The sequence below is a fragment of the Lepidochelys olivacea genome (assembly GCF_965140295.1).
Source record: "Lepidochelys olivacea isolate rLepOli2 genome assembly, chromosome: 5".
NCBI classification, from domain to species: Eukaryota; Metazoa; Chordata; order Testudines; family Cheloniidae; genus Lepidochelys; species Lepidochelys olivacea.
The window spans coordinates 117,096,447-117,109,944 of NC_140415.1; positions in this window are offsets into that span (position 1 = coordinate 117,096,447).

The window sequence follows — 13,498 nt, forward strand, 5'->3', positions numbered from 1 at the left end:
TTGAATTCCATTAGGAGTTGGGTGTTTGGATGCTGGAGACAGGAGCACTTCTTAAGCTGTTTTCAGTTAAGTCTGCAGCTTTGGGGATGTGGTTCAGACCCTGGGTCTGTGGTGGAGCAGACTGGCATGTCTGGCTCAATAAGGCAGGGTTCTGGAGGCCCAAACTGGCAGAGAAAGCGAGCTCAGAGGTAGTCTAAGCACATCAGGTGACAGTCCTAAGGGGGTTTCTGTGACTGAACCCATCACACACGACTAGGCCCCCGAGTGGTCTCGACTTCCATTCAGGTGCCCAAGCCTATAAGGTTATCATTTGGACTCTGGCTGGGCACTAAAGAGGCAGCTTTTTTGAGGCATTCTGTCTGTGGAGCCACTCGACCCAGGATATCTTGACCAGATTAAGTCTATCCATTCAACTGCTATCTAGGTTCCCATAGTGGCTTTCATCACTAGTATCCAAGCACCTTCCAAGTAAAAAGACATAGCAAAGAATAATATCCATCGACCACAAAGGTAGACACCAGAAACCTGGCTGTGAACTGCACTTCCCTCTCATATTCAGAGCTATAATAAAGAAACAACAAATGAGATCTACACAGGCTGTAGCCTGTGTTATTTTTCATCAAAGAAAACATTCCAAGTACATTTTCAGGAACGTGCCACTATATAATGTAATTTTTACAAGCATTAAATAATTTTCATAAAAGTATACAAAATTGTCCATCAGGAATGATTTGGGCAAACCTGGCTGTATGGTCACTTTTTCTAATCTAGTGCCAAAACCACGGTGAACTTCCCAAATCAGAAATGGGCACACAAGCAACATGTCTATCATGCAACAACAGAGCAAGTCCCCCTGGACATTTCAGCGCTAGAATACGTCAGTCAGGTTATCACAAAAGTTTAATATTCTTACCTAAAGTCAAGTGACACTCATTAAAAAAACAAATACGTTTCTTCCAGTCTAATCCTTACAACGCTATGATCACTGTGCAGGCTATACCAGGGACAAATGCATCAGCACTAACATGAAATGGCTTTTGGAACGTAATTAATTTTTTTTAAATCCAGGCAGTTGAAGTATCTCCAAAACTGAATTCCATTGTATATTTTTACACACCAATCTCTTGACTGGTACTTGTTTTGCAAATACTTCGGAGATATCGCATTGAGCCCCAAATCTGTTTCCAAGTGTCCTACTGAAAAACAGCACTATGGCAACTTCCCAACAATGCAATTAATGTGTAACTTGCTGCTTAGTTTTTGTGTTAAATGCTTTACTAGGAAATAAAATGCAACTAATTATGGACACCAAAAGAAGGAGGGAGAAACTGAATATTTAAAATGCGCAACTGATGCTACATATGGGGTGGTCCAAGTTTGAACTCTGAACGTGCTGCTTGTTCCAGGGCCACTGGGGGCTGGATGCACTGTAAAGGCAGCACACTGCGCTCCTTGTTGGGGGCGGGGAGGAAGAGGAAGAAAGCCTCATGTTGCTCTCTAATGCCCTCCCTCACTCTGGCCGATTCAGGAGCAGCATTAACCCGTAGGACTCGGGCCCTCTGTGTTGCGCACCTGTTGTTTTCAGTACCTCTATACCTCTCTCACACCTCCTAATGGAAGCATCCTTCTTTCCCTTCCCAGCAACAGGACAAGACCCCTCCATCATAACTCCACCTCCAGGCCTCCCACTGAACACTCCTCTGTAGTGAGAACAAGTAATTTCACATCAGAGATTTCACCATATAGACAACAACACTTTTACTCCAGCAGCTGCATGTTTTCTGATCGTGGGAGCAAGCCAGAGTTGTCAGCCAGTTAGACACCCAGAAGCATTTCTATGTGGATTCTGAACTAAAACGTGGGGGCCAAATTCTCTGGTGGAGTAAGTGGTCTCTACTCACTTTAATGGCATTTTGTACGCTAACCCTAGCAGAGAATGAAATTCTTGTTTTTTGTGGTTCATTACTTCTTTGGCACAAATTTGCTCCTTCCTCTTTCTATATTGTTTGGCCAACTGTGCGTTCATGAATGGCCAGCCCACTGAAATACACATTAGCTGGCTGTGCAAACCCCAGCTGTCTGTTAAAATGCATTTAGGAGTTACTCACATAATCAACTATGATGATGTCTGACGGAGCCCCTTAATTCACTCCTTCTGCAGCATCAGCCAAAGCCTGGGAGCTTGACCAGTAGCCTGAAGTGATGTCCCCAAGATGCCTGCCTGGGATGTTTCTTTTTCAGCCACTAAATGTCTGGGTGCTGGTCCCTGGTAAAACAAGGCATACAGGACTGGAACTTGAGCCGGGTGGAAGCTCATGTGTCTCTATATGGTTGTTTTCTCTGATAAATTCATCCTGTTTAAGTTGGACTGCTCCTACTGCCCACAGATTTGCTAGCCTTCCCCTCAATCAAAAAAGGGGAAAAAAGGTTTTCCATAATTGTTTTTAATTTATGTTTTCAACTCTGTCTCTACCCTCTACTATCCTGCTCTCTCCAAGGCAGCTTTTTTAGCATTCATCATAGGGACCCAAATAGACCTCTCCTTGCTGGGGACCCATTCAGTTAAACTTGAACAGTCCACTTACTACAAATCAATATGAAATGCTGCTTCCTCCTTTGGCTCTACTAATATGGTGTTTTAGGTTTTTGTCCCCCTCTATGGGCTGGTCTACAAAAAAAAAATTTATGAGACGATTACTGCATCCAGTTAACAAAAGTAAGCATATCATTAAGGGTTAGAGGTTTATACTTTTGGCGATGAAGCCTAGAATTCAAATCTCACTGTCAGCCCAAATAGATTCAGTTATATTATGGACTTAAATATTGTCCTAATACTGAGGTGTATAGGCTTTTCAGTGCACCCCAAGGATGAGTTTGGAGCATAGGCTGGGTTTTTACTGAAAAGCAGTTACTCACCTTAAATTGACTTTGGGATTGTTTCCATGTGCAGGACACACTGTAACCATCAGAACAGCATGTTTTACCTTGTGCAACTACTCTACATTAACAACAAAAACGGATATATCTCAAAAGGGTTTCTCAATCACCCCTTAATACCATCATGTCTTGAGAAGCTGTTATTAGTGTTGGTATGTGCCAAAAAACATATGAGGAATAGACCAAACAAACAAACAAACAAACGAAAACAAAAAAAAAACAAAACACACACTGAGCGAAGGAAGACTGATTTGGAGAAGTGACTTAGAGCAAAGGATTTATGAGCTGGGCAAGACTGGATGTAGGCCGATTCATATAGAATCATGGAACTGACCAGGTGATTCTGCGGCAGGTAGTGATGCGACTGAATCAGGGGTAATGGTCCCTGATTGGCAAACAGGGAGTGCCGCCTCAGCCATCCCCAGCCCAGCTTTATTGTCCTGCCAGTTGTCTGATCTTTTCAGGACAGGATACTAATAGCATTGGGGGGCAAAAGTATATATAGGTATCTGTACGGACGCATGTGCACTGCAAGCAGGATCTTTGTTCATTTCAGTTTGGAAGTAGATCTCCTAGGTTCAGATTGATTTATCTTCGGATTTTCAGCTCTTGGACTTGGCAGTATTGTCATCAGTCCGCTGGGGACTCTGATGTGTTGATGTTCTATTGGCATCTCCCCGGCTCGCCTTCCAATGTGTGGATGCATCGCACAACACTGATTGGCAGACTCACCTTATTACCCATTTCTTGTACTGCTGTCTGTCTATGGAAATATTTGTTCAATGACTAAAGAGGAACCACCTCCATTGAGAAATATGGCAGCGGTTTAACAGTACAAAGCCAACTATATAGGTAGCCAGGAAAGGAAGAAAAAAAAAAAACCATAAGATGACTAAAAGATCCTGATATTTTTGAGCACATACGCCTCCAACCGAAGTGCAGGTGCTCAGCACTTTTGGAAGTCAGGCCTCCATTTAATCCTTTGATGTTAGAAATTGTCATCAGACTTGTGGGAGATACCATACCTTCTCACTCCTGGCTCTGAAAAGATAAAAATGAAGCCTCCTCTTTTATGTCTCCTGCACCAAAGAGATTTGAAACATTAAATGCTAAAAATATCTTCTAACATATAGAAGTCTGTGTTCCCAGGTCAGCAAAGAAAAAACTACCTACCTTCTGCACTGGACACGCTCACAAAAGTTGTCTTCAACAGTATATAAACCAGATGGGGCTTTTTTGTGGTTTTGCTGCAATTATAAACTACAATGCTGTTTATAAGAAGTTATTTATTTTTCTCCAATCACATGGGAGTTTTAAAAACTCAAAATAGTCAGCATTCCACAGTCCCTGCCCACAAGCAAGTGTGAGATGGCTCCAAGACTCCTCAACTTGGTTGCACTGCAATATGTTTCTAATGAGAAACCAAGCTTCTGAAATGTGGAGACATCACAAATACACAACGCTTGTATGAGGAAGTCATGTAAGGTGAAATAGAGATTGAAACCACAGGGCTGTACAGAAATGTAATAGGGTTCTATTATGCTAGAATCCTGTAGAAATTTAAGAGTATGAGATCCTTTCTATAGGCTATTTGAACCATCCAAAAGAATTCTCTAGCGAGGATTCTATATAAAATGGGCAAATGAAATCCTAGAGGAAAGTTAGCTGAATTATGTAATTCCTTATTGGCCAACTTTTTATTTTACTGTTCTAATGCCCTTATCCAAACCCCACTGAAGTCAATAGTCATATTTCCACTGACTTCAATAAGCTTTGCATCAGGGCATATATGCTTACAAGCATTTGCATGCCTTGGCATAGTTAGCAAAATCTAGTTACAGTAAAACACATGCAGAAAAGAATGGTCCATGACACACTTCTTCCCAGCTTTTTAAACACTGTGGCTGAAGAAGCAATTTTCTACTATAAATAAAAAAAAAAACCCAGCATAAGTCCTGTGATTAGCACTGAAAACAATCACCCAACATAGATGTATGTAAACAAAATTTCCATCACTTTAGAGAAAACGATCCTAATCTTAACCAGATGTAGAAAAAAGAGGAATGTAAAATATAATCAGTTTGAAAATGTTTATTTCATTTCCCCCACACACAGCTGTTTTTTTTTAAAAGAGCGTGAAGTCAAAGCACATAAATGATAAAGAACAGACCTTTTCTAACCAGAGGCCCAAGATCTGTAAATACTTGTGCTTCCCCACACCATCAGACATAGACTGATGCTTCCTCTTCCCCCTGATTCTTCTAGCTAACTCCTCCTTCCATTCAATCTTTGCTTTTATCTGCCTCACCCCCTTGTTATTCCCGCAGCCTCTCCTTTCTTCCATTACCCTCATGTGTCTCTTTCTCTATTACCTAGCCAGACCCATTTGCTGATACGCTGCCACTAAGACCCATAAGACAACCATGCATTCACCAAACCCAACACCCACGCACGTAACCCATGTACCCATTCACTAATTTCCTTCTTGCACGTATTTTCCTCTCTCCAAGACGCAGCTATTTATCACTCACTAGATATCCCTCCACATCCTGTTCACAGGGCTTCCCAATGCACCCACCAATTTTCTCCTCCCCCCACCAGGCACGCATCAGTCTCCCACATACACGTGCACCATGAACATCACTGGTCCCCAAACTACTGCAGCTCTCTGGCCATCCCTCCTGTACAAGGCTGGGCTCTTTGGATGCTCCTAACCCTCGCATGTGGGGCTTTCAACCTTCCCTGCTTGGGAAGATTTTCAGGTCTAGCCATACAATAAGTTGCAACCTTTCACGGGTCCTCACGCCAATCCTTTGTTTGCATTAGCAGAGTGAATACTGTCGTGTTGTCCTTTAAATGTGCCTGTACGTCCACTGCCATTAACACAATTGCTTTTTGCTGTGTCAGTGTGCTGGTTTCTCCCCCCATTGTTCTCAGAACATTTTTTGAATTCTCTTTGCACTGCACATATTTGAATCCCATCAGCTATTTCTTGATTGGTTCAGCAAGAAACGCTCAGTGGTTTGCAGCAAAATTGTTTCCAGTAGGCATGGTCCGCAAAGGAAAAGGTCTTCTCTGTGAACAAAGTAAAAGCAAACGGAAGAGCACAGAGTGGTATTTAAACCTCTGGCATGTCAAGTTATTTAAAAGCCTCCTTTTCACAGTCCAAAGAATTGACCTTTCATTGCCCAGCAGAATACTACTAACTTTTGTTCCAATTATGAGGGTTTTTTTTGTTTGGCTTAAAACAAAACTATTTTTAATCTTTGCACAATAAGGCTATTTGGATTTGAGACCAGAGTCTGCAAAAAAAAAAAAAAAAAAAAAGAGCACTATTCGTCTTCTATACAAGCTTCTAAAAGGGCACACAAGGAACTAATTTCTCCACAAGAAAGCTAGTATTTAAGATTATTGAGCCAACCAGAGCATTTTGCTATGCTAGGTTACAGCACTGATCTGTACCATGGTTATACAAAAAACAAATCCATAGTCACTAGTTGGTGAATTTGTTTTGATCCTGCTAGCTCCCCTGATCTGCATGCTGGACTGTGACTATGAGCAAAGGACTCAAAGTCCTAATACAGCCTCCAAAACCATCTCTCTCTCTCTCTGTGGTCTTGTGCAAGTCACAATCTCTCTGCTTCTGTAAAATGGGGATAACAGCGTTGAACTTAATTTTCACTTTGCATTTATTTTCACATTTTAAAAAATCTACAGCAATACATTCGCAGCATCACGTTTTACATGTTCAATAATTTAGTCTAAAAACGGACACGTGAGTTCGCAGGGAAAAATGAACAAAGATGAAAATAAGCAAGACTGTAATCAGAGCTAGTTTCTCTAGTGTGTTTCCAGGATTAATGGTTAATTATTTTCCCATAGTGCATCGTAAGGGATGTCACTGTTAGCCATTTCTCTATCTTTCCCTGTGCCTCAGGTCAACATGCAGAAACAGTTTTGTCTGTATGTAGACCAATCCAGATAACATGAAAATTATTTCTAAGTGTAAATACTTGGACAGAAATCAGAGACTACAGTCACAAGGGCTGCACCTACCTAGATAGAAAGCCCCTGGATATATTGTTTTTTTCCTGGAGCATGAAAAATACCTGGGTGAAATGTAGGTCAGTAGAACAAAATGGTTTCTAATGTGTAGTATGCATTAGTAAGACACTGTAACAAATGGCCTCTTGTTAACTAGCAGCAGCTCTTGAAGAGTCAATATCAAATGGAGTCACAGGAAGCTATAAAGTAATTGAAGTGCAAGGTCCAGACAACGTTGTGATAGCATAATCATATGGTTAGCCTTCACCATCATATCAGAGCAACATCATGACAAGCACAGTTCAGCACAATGTCAAACTGTCGTATCAGTTATTCTGTGACTTTCTGCCATTCATCTTGGCATAATATTGCCTCTGTCCTCCATTCTCAAGAGCAGGACAAACTTGAGTACATTCAATCAGCCCATAGGACCTCACAGTCCAGCCATAGGAGGGCACAACAGAACATTGTTTCCTATTGGCAGGGCCCTCTGTATTCTTTGGCTGTACAAGAAGCCTGTGTAGTCACCTGGGGCTGAAGAATTGTGCTCCAGAACCTAAAATTGTATTTTAAAAAGCCTGTTTCCAAGGCCCATGATAGTGGAGGCAAGCTTAAAAATAATGAAGAGTACTTGTGGCACCTTAGAGACTAACAAATTTATTTGAACATAAGCTTTCGTGGGCTAAAACCCACTTCATTGGATGCATGCTGTGGAAAAATACAGTTGGAATTGTATATATAAAAATAATTACACACACACACACACACACACAGAACATGAAAAAATGGGTGTTGCCATACCCACTATAACAGGAGTGATCAGTTAATAGCTCACCTTATCAGCAGGAGGAAATAAAAACTTTTGTAGTGATAATCAGGATAGGCCATTTCCAACAGTTGACAAGAAGGTGTGAGTAACGGTAGGGGGAAAAATAAGCATGGGGAAATAGTTTTACTTTCTGTAATGACCCATCCACTCCCAGTCTTTATTCAAGCCTAATTGAATGGTGTCCAGTTTACAAATTAATTCCAATTCAGCAGTTTCTCGTTGGAGTCTGTTTTTGAAGGTTTTTTGTTGTAGTATTGCGATTTTAGGTCTCTAATTGAGTGACCAGGGAGATTGACGTGTTCTCCGACTGGTTTTTGAATGTTATAATTCTTGATGTCTGATTTGTGTCCATTTATTCTTTTACGTAGAGACTGTCCGATTTGGCCAATGTGCATGGCAGAGGGGCATTGCTGGCACATGATGGCATAAATCACATTGGTAGATGTGCAGGTGAACGAGCCTCTGATAGTGTGGCTGATGTGATTAGGCCCTACGATGGTGTCCCCTGAATAGATATGTGGGCAGAGTTGGCAACGGCCTTTGTTGCAAGGATAGGTTTCTGGGTTAGTGTTTTTGTTGTGTGATTGCTGGTGAGCATTTGCTTCAGGTTGGGGGGCTGTCTGTAAGCAAGGACTGGACTGTCTCCCAGGATCTGTGAGAGTGAGGGATTGTCCTTCAGGATAGGTTGTAGATCCTGAAAGGTCGGAATATGAACAAGAGGCTGCTAGGCAGCTCTCTAACACCACATTCTACAAGCCATTATCCTCTGATCCCACTGAGGGTTACACCAAAAGAAACTACACCATCTGCTCAAGAAACTCCCTGAAAACGCATAAGAACAAATCTGCACAGACACATCCCTAGAATACCGACCTGGGGTATTCTGTCTGCTACCCAAGATCCATAAACCTGGAAATCCTGGACGCCCCATCATCTCAGGCATTGACACCCTGACAACAGGATTGTCTGGCTATGTAGACTCTCTCCTCAGCACCTACACTCCCAGCAATCTTCGAGACACCACTGACTTCCTGAGGAAGCTACAATCCATTGGTGATCTTCCAGAAAACACCATCCTGGCCACTATGGATGTAGAAGCCCTCTACACCAACATTCCACATAAAGATGGACTACAAGCTGTAAGGAACAGTATCTCCAATAATGTCACGGCAACGTGGTGACTGAACTTTGTGACTTTGTCCTCACCCATAACTATTTCACATTGGGGACAATGTATACCTTCAAGTCAGCGGCACTGCTATGGGTACCCGCATGGCCTCACAGTATGCCAACATTTTTATGGCGGACTTCGAACAGCGTTTCCTCAACTCTCGTCCCCTAATGCCCCTACTCTACTTGCGTTATATGGATGACATCTTCATTATCTGGACCCATGGGAAAGAAGCCCTTGAGGAATTCCACCATGATTTCAACAATTTCCATCCCACCATCAACCTCAGCCTGGACCAGTCCACACAAGAGATCCACTTCCTGGACACTACAGTGCTAATAAGCAATGGTCACACAAACACCACCCTATACTGGAAACCTACTGACCGCTCTACTTACTTACATGCCTCCAGACCACACCACAGTCCATTGTCTACAGCCAAGCTCGAAGATACAACTGCATTTGCTCCAACCCCTCAGACAGAGACAAACACTGACAAGATCTCTATCAAGCGTTCTTAAAACTACAGTACCCACCCGCTGAAGTGAAGAAACAGACTGACAGAGCCAGAAGAGTACCCAGAAGTCACCTACTACAGGACAGGCCCAACAAAGTAACAGAACGCCACTAGCCATCACCTTCAGCCCCCAACTAAAACCTCTCCAGCGCATCATCAAGGCTCTACAACCTATCCTGAAGGATGACCCATCACTCTCACAAATCTTGGGAGACAGGCCAGTCCTTGCTTACAGACAGACCCCCAACCTGAAGCAAATACTCACAAGCAACCACATACACAACAGAACCACTAACCCAGGAACCTATCCTTGCAACAAAGTCCGTTGCCAACTCTGCCCACATATCTATTCAGGGGACCCTATCACAGGGCCTAATCACATCAGCCACACTGTCAGAGGCTCGTTCACCTGCACATCTACTAATGTGATATACGCCATCATGTGCCAGCAATGCCCCTCTGCCATGCACATTGGCCAAACCGGACAGTCTCTACGTAAAAGAGCAAATGGACACAAATCAGACATCAAGAATTATAACATTCAAAAACCAGTCGGAGAACACGTCAATCTCCCTGGTCACTCAATTACAGACTTAAAATTCGCAATACGACAACAAAAAACAGACTCCAATGAGGAACTGCCGAATTGGAATTAATTTGCAAACTGGACACTATTAAATTAGGCTTGAATAAAGACTGGGAGTGGATGGGTTATGGGTCATTACAGAAACTAAAACTATTTCCCCATGCTTATTTTTTTCCCCTACTGTTCCTCACACCTTCTTGTCAATTGTTGGAAATGGCCCATCCTGATTATCGCTATAAAATTTTTTTTTCCTCCTGCTAATAGCAGCTCACCTTAACTGATCACTCGTTAAAGTGGGTATGGCAACACCCATTTTTTTATGTTCTCTGTGCGTATATATACACACACACACACACACGTCTTCCTACTGTATTTTCCACTGCATGCATCCAATGAAGTGGGTTTTAGCCCACGAAAGCTTATGCTCAGATAAATGTTAGTCTCTGAAGTGCCACAAGTTCTCCTTGTTCTTTTTGCCGACACAGACTAACACGGCTACCACTCTGAAGCTTTAAAATGTGAATCAGAAACTGCCTGTTCCTTTCACAAGCCTGCAGGCAGCCTGAAAAACTTAAAGAGGGGTGTAAACTGCCCCATTTATCTGAATGGGTGTTAATACTCACACGTTTAAATGTCATTTAAAGATTTCACTACTGATCTATTTTAGCAGAAATATCCAAGTAATGTACATATCCCACAATCCTAATTGTTCCTGTCCATGTGCCCAAGCTCCAAATGTATCTTACATAGCCACAGTTTTGTGTTGTCTGCAATGGTTTGACAACTGGAAGCATGGACACTACGTACAATAAATTGTATTTAATTAAAAACAAGGGAGCCCTACTTGTCTTACTAAGTGTTATTTTTCATTTTTACATAATTAAAAAACACCAGATTTTTAAATGCAAATGAAGCTGGCCCAGAATTAAAGTTGAGCTCATGCTGTTTTGTCTATTGTGCATTTTCTACCATTTTATCCAGTCTAGTTTCGTATGTGCCAAGTGATGAAGCTTCTACCACTTCGAGATTATTTCATAGCCTTATAAATCTCACTGTGAAGATAGTTTTCCTGAGATTTATTCAGTTTAAGGACTCTTCTCTAATTCATCCAGTTACTCCTAGTTATAGCCCTATGGTCCACCTATGAAACATGTTACCTCCCTTCTTCATTCAGCTGTCTGTAATTTAATACCCTCCTCCTCTCCCCCACTTGTCTGTCTAACCAAGGTGTATAGCTTATTTTACTCCATAAATGAATCCTTCTATGACCTATAATCATTCATTTTTGGTGCCCCTTTGACATTCTCTCAGTTACTCGACGTTATCCAGGTATTAAAGTGCCTAGATGTTGATAGGATAAGACCAGACTGTACAGAGACTATTACATCTCCATGCTGTCATTACAATGCTTATATAGCACCAAGTTGCTGTGACCTTACCTTGCTGGTATATTTCAACCACGAGTCACATCTAATTTGCTGACCAGTATTATCCTCAAGTCGTTTTCAGCATTACTGTTTTGCAGATTTTTCTTCTGTTGAATATACAAGTCTTCCAACTCTATTAACTTGCCCTTCCATTTTTCCAAGACATTGTTATTGTCTACCCAGATTGCGAATGCCTCTAGGTTCCTTCATATTATTGCTCTGCCTATCCTGATGGATGTTTAGAACCTTCCTTGATTCAGTGTATCTGCAAATGTAATTTGTGTTCAAGTTTACCCTGCCATCCTGATCAATAATGAAGATGGTACATAAGATGGGAGCTGCAATATACCACGAGACATTTCCTTAGGACAGAGATTTGGCTCTTTTACAACCCCTTCTGCTTAGCAGTAATAGTTCTTCCTCTATGTGTTTAGAAACTCTCTTTCTAGGGTAGTCCGGTTATATTAGCAGGGATTGAAGCCAGATCTATTCAACTGTAACTGCCAGAATGATGCTTTTCTTTTACACCCACTTCTGAAGATTCAAGGAAACTGATCAGATCTTCTACTTCTGGTACCCTTCTACCCCCCACATGTATGTGACTTTTCATAAATATTAGCAATAATTCAGCAAGCGAGTAGGTAAATGCTCATCATCTTTTAGGACAAATATGTGGACTGAAACATATAAATTTCACCACCCCATTCTCTTACTGTTTAAGAAACTGTTTGTTTGCCCATGAAAGTGGCCTTCTACACTTGAAGGAAATAAAGGACAAATATAGGACAAAGTCTACAGAGTACCCCAGAATGTTCTATTTGTGGTACAAAAATAATTATCCATTGTCTGTTCCTTAGCATATTTAATGCTGAAATACAGGACAAAGGACAATCAATACTGACATATATATTAGGCATTAAAGCGAGATCTCTCTCAACATAAGTAGGGCTTTACCAAATTCATGACCATGAAATCTGATCTCCCCTGTGAAATCTGGCTAGTGTAGGAGAGGAGGTGGTCTAGGACCTCTTACCATATGCCCAATTCCAGATGCTAATCTCGGCTGGGCTGGGGAGGGATGGGACTTCCTCTTCCGCTGCAGGGGCCGCTCCTAGGGCCAGATCAAACCCATCTCTGGAAACCTCTCCCAGCTGCTGGCTGGGAGCCCAGCTCTGAAGACAGCAGTGCTGCCAGCAGTAGCGCAGAAGTAAGGGTGGCAATACTGCAACACCCCTACAATAGCCTTGTGAGCCCCTCCAATGGCCCTTTTTGGGTCGGGACTTCTAGGGTTACAACACTGTGAAATTTCAGATTTAAATATCTGAAACCATAAAATTTATGTTTTAAATCCTATGACCATGAAATTGACCAAAATGGACTGTGAATTTGGTAGGGCCCCAAACATTGGCTAAGTATTTGAGCTACGCTTTCACTCTTGGTCTTAAGCTTGAATTCCTCTTCTCAAAAATCTTACACTCCCTGGGCTGGAAATGAAACAGTTGTGATGTCCACAACAGCACCAACTCCACGGGGTGTTGTGCTTTAACCATGACAGTATATCCTACTGGTGGGCTGAGGACAGAAATAAGATTGGTAAGAGCGCACATACAGGATTGGAGTCATGGTGGTGCCCTGCCAAGCAGTAGCAATCCTAGATAAATGTGCAATGGAGAATGTAACTTTTTGTAACATCAAAACACGGGGTGCCTTGCTGTCAAGTCTTGATGCAAACAGGGTGGGAAGACAGAGAGAAAGACCCCAAAGAAGTGGATATCAGTTGGGCAAAAAAAAAAAAAAAAAATCAGGATGACTTAATGGTAGATGAATGCCATCCTCTTAACCACCACTCCCACCCCCGCCCAGAGAAATCAGTAAGAAGTGTTGCGATTTTCTGGAATCCATGAGAAGCATGTGAACAGGTAATACAGGATTTTGTAGAAAGGCGTGATAGTGGCTTACCAGGGATATGACTGAGCTGCCAGTATTT